Source organism: Trachypithecus francoisi, unplaced genomic scaffold (genome assembly GCF_009764315.1).
Source record: "Trachypithecus francoisi isolate TF-2019V2 unplaced genomic scaffold, Tfra_2.0 Lachesis_group19, whole genome shotgun sequence".
Lineage (NCBI taxonomy): Eukaryota > Metazoa > Chordata > Mammalia > Primates > Cercopithecidae > Trachypithecus > Trachypithecus francoisi.
The window spans coordinates 22568596-22584168 of NW_022681464.1; the positions used below are offsets into that span (position 1 = coordinate 22568596).

The 15573-nt window shown below is 36.8% G+C and overlaps 1 protein-coding gene across 3 annotated transcripts in view; it reads left to right on the plus strand.

Moving 5' to 3' along the window:
* CCDC178 (coiled-coil domain containing 178) overlaps positions 1 to 15573 on the plus strand; it is a 477586-nt gene that overhangs the window by 6208 nt on the left and 455805 nt on the right. The gene's annotated exons all lie outside the window — the stretch shown is intronic.

The window sequence follows — 15573 nt, forward strand, 5'->3', positions numbered from 1 at the left end:
ATCACCCAAGCTGTGACTGGCCTGTTCTAGATAGAACATTTACAGTTCATTGAGGACATGTTTCTTAGAATAAAAAGAAGACAAATGTTTTGGGGGTGTATTTTTCATTTTTTAAATAATTATTTTATTTTATTTTTTTAAGGTCCAGGGTACATGTGCAGGATGTGCAGATTTTTTACATAGGTAAACTCATGCCATGGTCAATCCATCACCTAAGTATTAAGCCCAATATGCATTAGCTCTTTTCCCTAATGCTTTCCCCCACTCTGCCCTCCCCCTGCAGGCCCCAGTAAGTGTTCTTCCCCTACCTGTGTCCATGTGCTCTCATTGTTCAGCTCCCACTTATAAGTGAGAACATGTAGTGTTTGGTTTTCTGTTCCTGCGTTAGTTTGCTGAGGATAATAGCTTCCAGCTTCATCCATGTCCCTGCAAAGGACATGATCTCATTCCTTTTTATGGCTGCATAATATTCCATGGTGTATATGTACCACATTTTCTTTATCTAGTCTATCATTGATGGGCATTTGGGTTGATTCTATGTCTTTGCTATTGTGAATAGTGCTGCAATGAACATAACTCATGCATGTATGTTTATAATAGAATGATTTATGCTCCTTAGGTTGTATACCCAGTAATGGGATTGCTGGGTCAAATGGTATTTCTAGTTCTAAATCTTTGAGGAATTGCCACTGTCTTTCACGGTGATTGAACTAATTTATGCTCCTAACAACGGTGTAAAAGAATTATTTCTCTGCAACCTCACTAGCATCTGTTGTTTCTTGACTTTTTAATAACTGCCATTCTGACTGGCGTGAGATGGTATCTCGTTGTAGTTTTGATTTGCATTTCTCTAATGATCAGCGATGTTGACCTTTTTAAAATATATTTGTTGGCCACATGTATGCCTTTTTTTGAGAAGTGTCTGTTCATATCCTTTACCCATTTTTTTAACGGGTTGTTTTTTTCTTGTAAATTTGCTGAAGTTCCTTGTAGATTTTGGATATTAGACCTTTGTCAGATGGATAGATTGCAAACATGTTCTCCCATTCTGTAGGTTGCCTGTTCGCTCTAATGATACTTTCTTTTGCTGTGCAGAAGCTCTGTAGTTTAATTAGATCCCATTTGTCAGTTTTAACTTTTGTTTCAATTGCTTTTGGCAATTTCATCATAAGGTCTTTCCCCATGCCTATGTCCTGAATGGTATTGGCTAGATTTTTTTCTAGGGTTTTTATAGTTTTGGGTTTTACATTTAAGTTTTTAATTAATCTTGAGTTGATTTTTGTATAAGGTGTAAAGAAGGAATCCAGTTTCAGTTTTATGCATATGGCTAACCAGTTCTCCCAGCACCATTTATTAAATAGGTAATCATTTACCCATTGCTTGTTTTGTCGAGTTTGTCAAAGATCAAATGATTGTAGATATGTGTTTTTATTTCTGAGTTCTCTATTCTGTTCTGCTGGTCTATGTGCCTATTTTTGAACCAGTACCATGCTGTTTTGATTACTGTAGCCTTATAGTATAGTTTGAAGTCAGGCCACATGATGCTTCCAGGTTTGTTTTATTTTTTGCTTAGGATTGTCTTGGCTATTTGAGGTCTTTTTTGGTTCCATGTGAATTTTAAAATAGTTTTTTCTAATTCTTCAAAGAACGTCAGTGGTAGTTTAGTGGAAATAGTGTTGAATCTATAAATTGCTTTGGGCAGTATGGTCATTTTCATGATATTGATTCTTCCTATCCATAAGCATGATACACTTTTCCATCTGCTTGTATCCTCTCTGATGTCCTTGAGCAGTGGTTTGTAGTACTCCTTGAAGAGGTCCTTCATTTCCCTTGTTTTCCTGGGTATTTTATTCTCTTTGTGGCAATTGTGAATGGGAGTTAATTCATGATTTGGCTCTCTGCTTGTCTGTTGTTGGTGTACAGGAATGCTTGTGATTTCTGCACATTGATTTTATATCCTGAGACTTTACTAAAGTTGCTTATCAGCTTAGGAAGCTTTTGGGCTGAGTTGATGGGGTTTTCTAGATATAGATCATGTCATCCTCAAACAAAGACAATTTGAATTCCTCTCTTCTTATTTGCAAACCCTTTATTTTTTCCCTTGCCTGATTGCCCTGGCCAGAACTTCCAACACTATGTTGAATAAGAGTGGTGAGTGAGGGCATCCTTGTCTTGTACCCATTTTCAAGGGGAATGCTTCCCATTTTTGCCTGTTTAGTATGATATTGACTGTGAGTTTGTGATAAATAGCTCATATTATTTTGAGGTATATTCCTTCAATATCTCATTTATTGAGTTATTTACATGAAGGGATGTTGAATTTTATCAAAGGCCTTTTCTGCGTCTATTGAGATAATCATGTGGTTTTTGTCTTTAGTTCTGTTTACATGATGAATTACATTTATTGATTTACATATGTTGAACCAGCCTTGCATCCCAGGGATGAAACCGACTTGATTATAATGGATAAGCTTTTTGATGTGCTGCTGAATTTGGTTTGCCAGTATTTTACTGAGATTTCTGCATAGATGTTCATCAGGGCTATTGACCTGAAGTTTTTGTTGTTGTTGTTGTTGTATCTCTGGTGTCAGGATGATACTGGCCTCATAAAATGAGTTAGGGAGGAATCCCTCCTTTTCAATTGTTTGGAATAGTTTCAGAAGGTATGGTACCAGCTCCTCTTTGTACCTCTGGTAGAATTCAGCTATAAATCCATCCGAATCTAGGCCTTTTTTTAGTTGGTAGGCTATTTATTACTGCCTCAATTTCAGAACTTGTTATTGGTTTATTTAGGGATTCAAATTCTTCCTGGTTCAGTCTTTATAGACTTTGTAGAGGTGTTTATAGTATTCTCTGATGGTTGTTTGTATTTCTGTGGGGTCAGTGTTGGTACCCCCCTTATCATTTCTGATTGTGTTTATTTGGATCTTCTCTCTCTCTTTTTTTAAATCGGACTCACTAGCAGTCTATTTTATTGATTCTTTTTTTAAAAAATAAACAATTCCTGGATTCATTGATTTTTTTCGGAAGTGATTTTTTGTGTTTATCTTTTTCAGTTCTGCTCTGAGCTTGGTGATTTCTAGTCTTCTGCTAGCTCGAGTTTGTTTGCTCTTTGTTCTCTAGTTCATTTAGTTGTGATGTTAGGGGGTTGATTTGAGCTCTTTCTAGCTTTTTGATGTGGGTATTTAGTGCTATAAATTTCCCACTTAGCACTGCTTTAGCTGTATCACAGAGATTCTGATACATTGTTGCTTTGTTCTCATTTGTTTCGTAGAACTTCTTGATATCTGTCTTAATTTCATTGTTTACCAGGAGTCATTCAAGAGCAGGTTGTTCAATTTCCATGTAGTTGTGTGATTTTGAATGGGCTTTTTAATCTTCACTTCTCATTTGATTGCACTGTGGTCTGAGAGAGTGTTTGTTATGATTTCAGTTATTTTGCATTTGCTAAGAAGTGTTTTACTTCCAATTATGTGATCAATTTTAGAATAAGTGCACTGAGAAAAAATTATGTTCTCCTGTTTTTTGGGCGGCAAGTTCTGTAGATATCTATCAGGTCCACTTGGTCAAGAGCTGAGTTCAAGTCCTGGATCTTTGTTAATTTTCTCTCTCAATGATCTGTCTAATACTGACAGTGGGTTATTAAAGTCTCCCTCTATTATTGTGTGGGGGTCTGAGTCTCTTTGTAGGTCTCTAAGAACTTGCTTTATGGATTTCAGGGCTCCTGTATTGGGTACATGTATATTTAGGATAATTAGCTCTTCTTGTTGAATTGAACCCTTTAACATTATGTAATGCCCTTCTTTATCTGTTTTGACCTTTGTTGGTTTAAAGTCTAGATTTTCAGAAACTGTGATTGCAACCTCTGCATTTTTCTGCTTTCAATTTGTTTGGTAAATTTTTCTCCGTCCCTTTATTTTGAGTCTATGTGCATCTTTGCATGCGAGATGTGTTCTTTGAATACAGCACACTGATGGGTCCTGTCTTTGTATCCAGCTTGCCATTCTGTGTTTCTTAATTGGGATATTTAACCCATTTACATTTAAGGTTAATATTGTTATGTGTGAATTTAATCCGTCATCATGATGCTGGCTGGTTAATTTTGCAAACTTGTTAATATAGTTGCTTCATAGAGTTGTTGTTCTGTGTACTTCAGTGTGTTTTTGTAGTGGATAGTAATGGTTTTTCCTATCTATGTTTAGTGCTTCCTTCAGGAGCTCTTGCAAGGCAGACCTGATGTTCACAAAATTCCTCAGCAGTTGCTTGTCTAAAAAAAGATTTTATTTCTCCACTTATGAAGCTTAGTTTGGCCTAATATGAAATTCTGAGTTGGAGTTTCTTTTCTTTAAGAATGTTGAATGTTGGCCCCCAATCTCTTCTGGCTTTTAGGGTTTCCGTTGAGAGGTACACGGTTAGTCTGATGGGCTGCCCTTTGTGGACGACCTTGCCTTTCTCTCTGGCTGCCCTTAACAATTTTTCCTTCATTTTTACCTTGGAGAATCTGATGATTATGTGTCTTGGGGGTAAATCTTTTCATGAAATATCTTACTGGGGTTCTCTGGATTTCCCGAATTTGAAAATTGACCTGTCTTGCTAGATTGGGGAAGTTCTCCTGGATGGTGTCCTGAAGTGTGTTTTCCAACTTGGTTCCATCCTCCCCATCGCTTTCAGGTACTCTAATCAGTCATAGGTTCGGTCTCTTTACATAGTCCCATAGTTCTCAGAGGTTTTGTTTGTTTTCTTTCTTTTTTATCTAATCTTGTTTGTCTGCCTTATTTCTGCAAGAGAGTCTTCAAGCTCTGATATTCTCTCTTCTGCTTGGTTGATTCAGCTATTGATACTTACGTTTCCATCATGAAGTTGCCGTGCTGTGTTTTTCAGCTCCATCAGGCCATTTATATTCCTCTCTAAACTGGTTATTCTAGTTAACAGCTCCTGTAATCTTTTATCATGGTTCTTAGCTTCTTTGCATTGGGTTAGAAGATAATCCTTTAGCTCAGTGAGATTCATTATTACCCACTTTGTGAAGTCTACTTCTGTCAGTTCATCCATCTCACCATTGGCCCCATTCTGTGCCCTTGCTGGAGAAGTGTTGTGATTATTTGGAGGAGAAGAGGCATTCCAGCTTTGAGGATTTTCAGTGTTTTTGCATTTACTTTTCTTCATCTTCATGGATTTTTCTACCATTGATCTTTGAGGCTGATAAACTTTGGATGGGGATTTTGTGGGGTCTCTTTTGTTGATGTTGTTGTTGCTTTTTGTTTGTTTTTCTTCTAATAGTCAGGCCCCTCTTATGCAGATCTGCTGCAGTTTCCTGGGTGTCCACTCCAGACTCTGTTTGCCTGGGTATCACCAGTGGAGGGTGCAGAATAGCAAAGATTGCTTCCTGCTCTTTCCTCTGGAAGCTTTGTCCCAGAGGGGTACTGACCAGATGCCACCCAGAACTCTCCTGTATGAGGTGTCTAGCAACCCTAGTTGGGAGGTCTCATCCAGTCAGGAGGCGTGGGGGTCAAGGTCCCACTTGAGGGGGTCGTCTGTCCCTTAGTGGCTGTCCCTTAGTGGAGCTGGTGTGCTGTGCTGGGGGAATCCCCCTTGTCAGGATCAGCTGATCTCTTCAGAGCTGCCAGGCAGGAAATATTAAGTCCACTGAACCTGAGACCACAGTCACCCCTTCCCCAAGGTGCTCTTTCCTAGGGAGATGAGAATTATGTCTGTAAGCCCCTGACTGGTGCTGGATCACCTGCAGAGAGGCCCTGTCCATGCCCAGTGAGGAGGGATCTAAAGAAGCAGTCTGGCCACAGCTGCTTTGCTGCACTGTAGGGAATTCAGCCCAGTCCAAATGTCCTCATCTATAAATGACTGCTCTGGGAGTGTCTGTCTTATGTGGTTGAGATAAGGACTGAAATATGCCCTGGTCTCCTACAGTACCCTCAGGCTTATTAGGGTGGGGAAAAAAACTGCTGCCTGGTAAATTTGAGGTCATACCGGTTCTGTGCTCTTGAACCCTGTTTTCTGTTGTTTCAGATGTGTATCAAGACAATACATGCACAGCTGAGCATAGACCCTTAGCAGGCGTTTTTTGATTTTGCCCTTTGCCTTGTGATCTTTATTGGCCTCACAAGCTTGTGATCTTTGTTCTCCATTTTGCCCTTTGGAGCATGTGATCTTTGTGACCTATTCCCTGTTCATACACCCCATCCCCGTTTGAAATCCTTAATAAAAACCTGCTGGTTTTGCAGCTCAGGTGGGCATCATGGTCCTACCAATATGTGATGTCACCCCCAGAGGCCCAGCTGTAAAACTCCTCTCTTTGTACTCTTTCTCTTTGTCAGCCGGCCGAAACTTATGGAAAATAGAAAGAACCTACATTGAAATAATGGGGGCGTGTTCCCCCAATACCCATGGAACATACTCCAAGATTGAACACATGCTCAGCCATTAAGCAAGTCTTGATAAATTTTTAAAAATCAAAATTATATGAACCATACTTTCAGGCCACAGTAGAATAAAACTAGAAATAGAGTCTGGGTGGATTGCTTGAGTCCAGGAGTTTGAAACCAGCCTGGGCAACATGGTGAAACCCTATCTCTACAAAAGATACAAAAAATTAGCTGTGCATGGTGTCACATGCATATATTCCCAGCTAATTGGGAGGCTGAGGTGGGAGAATCACTTGAGTCCCGGAGGTCAAGGCCGCAGTAAGTTGTGATCATGCCACTGTACTCCAGCCTGGGCAACAGAGCAAGACTCTGTGTCAAATAATGTAAAAATAAGAAAAATATAAATCACTACCAAGATCTCTCAAAACCACACAATTACATAAAAATTAAACAAATTGCTCCTGAATGACTTTTGGGTAAGCGGTGAAATTAAGGCAGAAATAAAAAAGTTATCTGAAAATAAATGAAAACACAACATACCCAAATCTCTGGGATGCAGCAAAAGCAGCATTAAGAGGAAATTTTGTAGTGCAAAATGCCCACCACAAAAGTTAGAAAGATCTCAAATTAACAGTCTAACATTACACCTAGGGGAACTGGAAAAACAAGAACAAACAACTCTAAAATTAGCAGAAGAAAAGAAATAACTAAAATTGAACAGAAGTGAATGAAATTGAGATCCAAAAATCTACCCAAAGAATCAATTAAACCATAAGTTGGTTTTTTGAAAAGGTAAACAAGATTGATAGACCACTAGCTAAATTAACAAAGAAAAAGGAGATAAGACACAAATAAGCGCAATCAAGAACAACAAATGTGAAATTACAACTGATGCCACAGAAATACAAAAGATCCTCAGAGACTATTGTGAACATCTCTAGTCACACAAACTAAAAAAGCTGGAGGAAATGAATAAATTCCTAGAAACACATAGTCTCACCAGACTGAATCAGGAGTAAGTTGAAACTCTGAACAGATCAATATTGAATTCTGAAATTAAATTGGTAGTAATAAGCCTACCAACCACCAAAAGCCCCAGACCAAGTTGATTCAAAGCTAAATTCCACCAGCCATACAAAGAAAGGCTGGCACCAATCCTACTGAAACAATCTAATTCTCCCAAACTAATTCTACAAAGCCAACATCACCCTGGTACCAAACCTTGCAAAGACACAATGAAAAAAGAAAACAACAGGCTGATATCCTTGATGAACATAAATACTAAAATCCTCAACAAAATACTAGCAAACTGAATTCAGCAGCACATCAAAAAGTTACTTCACCATGATCAAGTAAGGCTTTATTCCTGGGGTGCAGGTTTGGTTCAAAATATGCAAATCAATGAAGTAATTCACCATATAAATTGAATTAAAAACAAAAACATTATGATCATCTCAGTAGATGTGGGAAAAGCTTTTGATAAGATCCAATATCACTTCATGATAAAAATTTTCAAGAAACTAGGCATAAAAGGAATATACTTCAAAATGATAAGAGCCATCTATGACAGACCCACAGCCAGCATCATACTGAATGAGCCAAAGCTGGAAGCATTCCTCTTTAGAACTGGAAGAAGATGAGCATGCCCATTCTGACTACTCCTATTCAACATAGTACTGGAAGTCCTTGCCATAGTAATCAGGTGAGAAAAAGAAATAAAAGGCATCCAAACAGGAAGACGTCAAAAAGAAATCATTGTTCCTTTGCTGACAATATGATTGTACACCTAGAAAACCCTAAAGACTCTACCAAAAGGCTTTTAGAACTCATAAACGGTAAAGTTTCACTGTACAAAATTAATGTACAAAATTCAGCAGCAATTCTATATGTATTTCCAATAGTCACAAGATAACAAAATATCTAAGAATGCCTCTAACCAGGAGGTGAAAGAGCTCTACAAGGAGTACTACAAAACACTGCTGAAAGAAATCATAGATGACACAAATAAATGGAAAAATATTCCGTGTTCCTGGATTGAAAGAATCAATGTCAATTAAATGGCCATATGGCTCAAAGCAATCTACATATTCAATGCTATTTCTATAAAGTTACCAATGTTATTTTTTACAGAACTAGAAAAAACTATTTTAAAATTCATACAGAACCAAAAAAGAACTGAAACAATCTAAGCAATTCTAACCAAAAAGAACAAAGCTGGAGTCATCATTGTACCTGTCTTTATACTATGTGACTACAGTAACTAAAACAGCATGGTGCTGGCACAAAAAATAGATATATAGATCAATAGAACAGAATGGAGAACCTAAAAGTAAAACCTCACACCTGCATCCATCTCATTTTTGTCAAAGTCAACAAACATAAGCAATGGGGAAAGGTTCCCTATACAATAAATGGCGCTGAGATAGCTAGCTAGGCATAGGCGGAAGATTGAAATTGGACCCCTCCCTTTCACTATATGCAACAATTGACTTAAAATAGACTAAAGATTTAAATGTAAGACCTCAAACTATAAGAATCCTAAGAGAGAACCTAGGAAACACCATTCTGGATATCAGTCTTGGGACAGAATTAATGACTTAAGTCCTGAAAAGCAATTACAACAAAACAAAACATTGACAAGTGGGATTTAATTAAACTAAAAGCCTTTTGGACAGCAAAAGAAACTATCAACAGAGTAAATAGACAACCTACAGAATGGGAGAAAATATTCACAAACTATGCATCTGACAAAAGCCTAATATCCAGAATCTATAAGGAACTTAAAACATATTACAAGCATGAAACAACCCCATTAAAAAGTGGACAAAAGACATAAACACTTTTCAAAAGAAAACGTACACATGGCCAACAAGCATGTGAAAAAATGTTCAACATCACTAATCATTAGAGAAATGCAAATGAAAACCACAATGAGATAGCATCTCATAGCAGTCAGAATGGCTATTACTAAAAAGCCAAAAACAACAGATGCTGTCAACTCTGCGGAGAAAAGAAAATTGTTACACACTGTTGGTGGGAATGTAAATTAGTTCAGCCACAATGGAAAGCAGTTTGGAGATTTGTCAAATAACTAAAAGCTGAACTAGCATTCAACCCAGCAATCCTGTTACTGGATATATATCCAAAAGAAAATAAATAATTCTACCAAAAAGACAATACACTCATTTGTTCATCACAGCATTATTCACAATAGCAAAGACATAGAATCAATCTAGGTGTCCATCAATGGTGGATTGGATAAAGAAAACGTGGTACATATACACCGTGAAATACTATACTGTCATAAAAAAGAATGAAATCAAGTTCTTTGCAGCAACATGGATGCAACTGGAAGCCATTATCCTAAGTGGATTAGCACAGGAGCAGAAAACCAAATATTTCATGTTCTCACTTATAAGTGGGATCTAAACAATGGGTACTCATGGACATAAAGATGGCACCAATGGACAGTGGGAATTACCGTAGGGAGGAGAGAGGGAGGGGGCCAAAGGTTGAAAAACTAACCATTATGTACTGTGCTCAATATCTGGGTGGCAGAAGCAATCATACCCCAAACCTCAGCATCACACAATATAGCTATGTAACAAACCTGCATATGCATTCCCTGAATCTAAAATAAAAGTAGAAATTATTAAAAAAAAGAAAAAAAGACTCCAAATAGACTGGGGACAGAGGGAAGGCTAATCAAAAGTTTTATTTTGGAACATCTTTACTTTCTTATTCTGTTACAATAGGTAGCCTCTCAGGTATGAGCAAGGCAAAAGAGGGCTCTCCCCTCCTGCCCACTCCCCTCCCCCACCCCTCCCTCAACACACCAGGAGTTTTGGGTGACTGTCAGGTGATGGTCAAGCAGTTGTTAACTGTTTGTCTAAAGTAATAACTGCTCACAGCCAGTGCCAGAGAAAGGCAGTCCCCTAACAGAAAACACCTTAAACTCATCAGCAGCTTCCCGATAAAATCTCAGGAGTGGGGAGAAGTAATGCAGTATCTTGGAAGTATGCCAACATATAAAATCCAAGTCAATAAGTCAAGCTGCGCACTTGGTTTCTCAAGTCACCCGCTTGGCCTTCATCCAGATTGTACTTTTGTTCTTTACTTTTCTTCCTTTCCTTACTGTCCTAAAGCTTTTTAATAAAACTTTCACTCCTGTTCTGAAACTTGCCTTGGTCAGTCCTTCTGCCTTATTCTTCTCAGTCGAATTATTTTGTCTGAGGAGGCAAGAATTGAAGTTGCTGCAGACCAGTATAGATTTGCCACCAGTAACTTGGATACCTTCCACTAATAGCAGTTCTTTTACTTTTCAAATCGTTTCTGAGGATCCTCTGTACAAGGCATCATTTTCACTGCTTGTACTGTATCAGATCCCTTCCATCTTGGAGCTCCCCTGGATGCCTCCTTTATCCCTTCCAGCTCTATGTCTAATCATACAAATGTGTCCCTTTTCTTCTGTGCCTTTCTTCTCTGGCATTTTAGTTTACTGTTGTGAATGTATTTCCTTGTTTGTGGTATATTAACTTCTCAATGGGTACATTTTAGTTTTATCTATCATGCTTCTCCCATTCTGCATAGGATTCTGCAGGTCCAGACCTCCCTTCCTTACTCTCAATACAAGGATGGGAGTCTAGGAAGGACAGATATGGGAAATTTGTACATTTGGCAAGGAGCTCAGGACAAGGTTAAGTCTAAAGTTGTTTAGTTGAGAGTTAAGCACTTAAAGGAGATGATTAAAGGAGAAAGTGTAGAGGAAAAGATTATTTCTTATCAAATAGTCATGTTTAAGTAATATGAGAATAAGTAGGTGAAGAAGCAGCTAGAGAAAGTTATTAAAAGAACATTTCAAGGAAGGGCTGTCTACAATGTTTTGTAGTATAAAAATTTAAAGTAGGAGAACGATACAAGGTTATTGAGCTCTGTCACTAGGAAATGCTTAGATGTCTTTTTCATAAAGCAGATGTATGGCGGTACAATTTAAATGCAATAAAATTCACTCATTTACAGTGTACAAGTGAATGACTTTTGACAAACATACACATCCATTTAACCACCGCCTCAAACACTGTCTAGAAATTTCCATATTTCCAGAAAGTTCGTTCATGCCCCTCTATAGACAAGATTACTTTCACTCACTCCCGCAACTCCAGTATGATTTTAGTTTTACCATTCTAACATTTCAAATAAATGAAATTATGCCACTTCTTTGTGCCCAACTTTTTCAGACTCAGGAAAATGTCTCTAATATTGATCCATGCTATTGCATATATCAGTAGTTTGTTCATTTTTATTGATCAATAATATTGCACAATTTATTTAGCCTTTAATGGAAATTTGAGATTTTTTCAATTTTTGACTATTATCAAGAAAGCTATTGTGACCATTCACTTACAATTCTTTTTGTGGGCATATTTTTATTTGTCATGGGAAAATATAAAGAAGAGGAATGCTGAGTCCTATGGTAAGTTTCACTTTTATAAGAAATTGTCAAATTATTTTCCAAAGTGCTTAAACAATTTTACATTTCCACTAGCAATGTATCAATTCCAGTTGTTCTATATCCTCTCTGATACAGGGCATTGCCAACCTTTATAATTTTAGGCACTATAGTGTGTGTGAAATTGTATTGAACTATTAGTTAAATTTGCGTTTTCTTGTTGACTAACGTTAAGCATGTTTTCACATTGTATTAGTCATTTGTATATTGTCTTTTTAAAGAGTCCAAGTCTTATGCCTATTTTCTGAATATTAAGTTGTGAATTTTCTCTGCACATTCTGGGTAGAAGTTATTGGTCAGGGATTCTATGCCATATGTCAGAGGGGCCTCTCACATGTGTTTCTGAGGCTCTTTTCTGCATTGCTCTCTCTTCTTGAGTTCCTGCCCTCTTCCAGATGCTTCCACTGTCCATGAAACTCATATTTGCTTTTCAGCTCAGCGGGATTACTGTGCTCTGTTTTGCTCCCAGGTCTCTTTATTGTAGTTGGGAAATTGTCGCTCGGCAGAGAGCTTGGTGACTGTGGGACTCCACCTTATCAGTTTCCCTTTTCTCAGAAATAAAAACCTTGAACTGCCCATTTTTCGATGTCAGTTGTCTCATATTTTGAAATCCAGACTTAGAGTTGCTTATAACTGGAGAACTAATTCCATATCAGTTACTCCTTCATGGATGGTAGTTGATATACTGCTTAGTGGGATGTAAGAATGAAGTTTTCATAAATAGAACAAAAATCAGATTACAGCCAGGTAAAAAATTTAAAAAATTATAGAGGATTTGTTTATTCATTTATTGATAATCATTTAAGGCACTTAATATAGTTGTTCTCTAGAAAGAATGTAAAATTTCATGGGGAAGATAGATAGGAAAACATAAATGTAATAACAGCAGAATGCAATGTGATCCATTCTTATAAAGAGAAATAAAAAGTGGTGTAGGTGCACTCTGAAGAGAAATAAAAAGTGGTGTAGGTGCATGTCTGAAAGAGTTGAGTATTCCTTACAGGCAAGGAACCATGTAAGATGGATCTTAATATTTGTATATAAAGTGTAATTTGAAGAAGAGATCAGATGAGGATATTGCGGCTGCCAGTATAAACAGTTCATTCAAAAAATTGCTAGTCAAAGTAAAATTTGATATAGAATAACAGCTTTAGGAAGTGGTCAGGCAAGGTAGTGGGGAGACCTGAGTCCACAAGGCAAGTAAAAAAATTGTATTGAAGTTGCAGATTTTGAAGAGAAGAAATTGGCAGTTAGTGAACACCGATCAGGGGCATTGCATATTGACTAAGGTTAGAGTAGAAGCAGTTTTTAGCCACTTCCGACTCTGAGAGTCCATGTGTATTCTTCTAGATATTTAGTGATAAATGTCTCCAACAGTGTAAGGTCCAATGGAAATGTAATAACTCTAATGTCAGTGAAAGGTGATTTTATTTTTCTCATGTATAACAAAAGCTAAAGAGATCTTTGTTTTCCATAAAAGATTAAAGATGCTTTATGTTCATCATGAAAGAGTCTTTGCATAGAGGACAAATTATTTTTAACCTCAAGAACACTGACTTATGTTACATTTTGGAAAGAAAACCAAGATGTTAAAAGGGATAACAATGTGAAAAGGAAATATATGTTCAACAGAGTTTTTCCCTAAGCATTCTGAGTTGAGATAAAGGGATGATAGAATAATTGGGGTAACATACATAAAGGAAGCACATATAAAAAGCAGAAGAAAAGGAAGGACTCTTGTGATAATGTGTTAAATTATTGGAGCTGGGTGAATAAATTATATAAGGATCAAATTCATTGAGTAGTAAGAGTTGACAGTTTATAAACATAGTCTTTCTATTTCATTTGCCCACACAAACAGCTAGTTGATATTTTTTCTCAAATGGAAGTTTCATGTTGCAGAGTCTCTGCAAACCTCAACTCTGGCTTGAAGCCAGGAGGATCTTGTCTTTTATGCATTAATTCTGGGCAAGGAAGTTGCAGTCAGGCGCATGTTTAGAGAGGGTGAAAGTCTTGCCTGAACTTAATTCTTTATATACTCACACTGACCATTGTGCACAGGCTTCACAAGGAAGAGCTCCCTCGATTTATGTTTGGAATTTTAGGTGAAAAATATCTTAAATAAAATCTTACCAATACATTAATTTATTAAGAATTCTGAGTCCTAAAGACTGAGTAGTTTTAGCTAAAGATGTACAGCTAGTTATCAGTTCAGTCAAGAAAATACAGACATCTAGTTCAGCTGTCTTGATTATATCATGCTGTCACCCTAAACTGGGTAAAATTCTTAAAAATTCAAAGTTTTAACTTATGCCATACTTGCAATGGAATAAAAAGAGTAACATGAACTACTGAATTTTGGTTCAATCTTGTGCTACTTAGGATGTCGTGTCTTTTACAGATTTTAGTGCAAATTTAAGTTCGTAGTACATCATTCCCATTACTTTACCATATGTTACATATTCAACCTAAACCATAGGAGTGCTATGGAAATTAATTAGTATTCACAAAATAGGTTGAGAGTGGCACAGTCAGGAAAAATATAAAAGGAATCATTACTATTCTTGTTTTCTCCACATTTATTGAAGCAAAACAAATGTTTTAACTGTAACAGTGACAGCTTGTTGGTTAAATGTGTATCAAAACCTTCTTATTTCTAAAGGGAAGGCTAACATGCCCTTATCAAGATATTTGGATAGGAGATCAATATGTAATTTTTACTAGCTTGTTCTTTTGGTCTTTTACAGATAGATAGATAGATAGATAGATAGATAGATAGATAGATATGTTTATGAACTAAAGAGGAAAGATGGAATGTAACACAAAAAAATCGTTATAGCAAGTATATGTGTTCAGAGTATGGTCAAAGCAAACTAAAAGACATAGGATACCAGCACTGATATTATGAAGGAACATTCAAAATTTAAAAACAAGCAAAACATTTAGGATGCCCTGAAATATATTTTTAGTACTGTTTCTCTTTATTTTGCCATACTTTTAAAATATAAAAACAGCCTTCACAGCTTATATTCCATAGCCAGGGAGATTTAGTTCAAGCCTCAGTTCTCCTACCTACCTGTTCCATAGACTTAGACAAGTTATATAATTTATCTAAGCCTTGATTTCCTCATCTATGAAATCAAAATAATAATCCCATTTTATAAGATTGCTGTGGGGATTAAAAAATGTGGCATCAAAAATTTTTAGCTTAGCTTTATGTCTGGCACATATTTTTAGTGCTCATAAAAAGGTCACTGTTATATATATATACACACACACACGTGAGAGAGAGAGAGTTGAACATTGTAGAATAGACTGAACACTTTTATTTATAAATGAAATATGCCATTTTTACAAGAGATTGTGTTTCTAGAGGAAGATATTATAAGGCTTCTTTTAAAAGATATTTAAAAGATGGCAGTTTAAATGAAGATACCAAATATATTTACCATCTCTGTGGGTTGGCCTTGAAACAAAACACAACAGGATTATTTCTCTGTTCCCTCAAGGTCAATTGAAATGAGGATATCACACTGTTCTCATTGAGGCGCTGAGCATATTTTGCGTCTCCAAATTTAAGATCAGTGATTGCAACTATAATCCAGCCAAATAGAGTCCTTAGAGTCAAAAGGACTGCAAGTAAGCACTTTGGTGGAGTTTCATGGACAACTTTGCTGTGCTTCT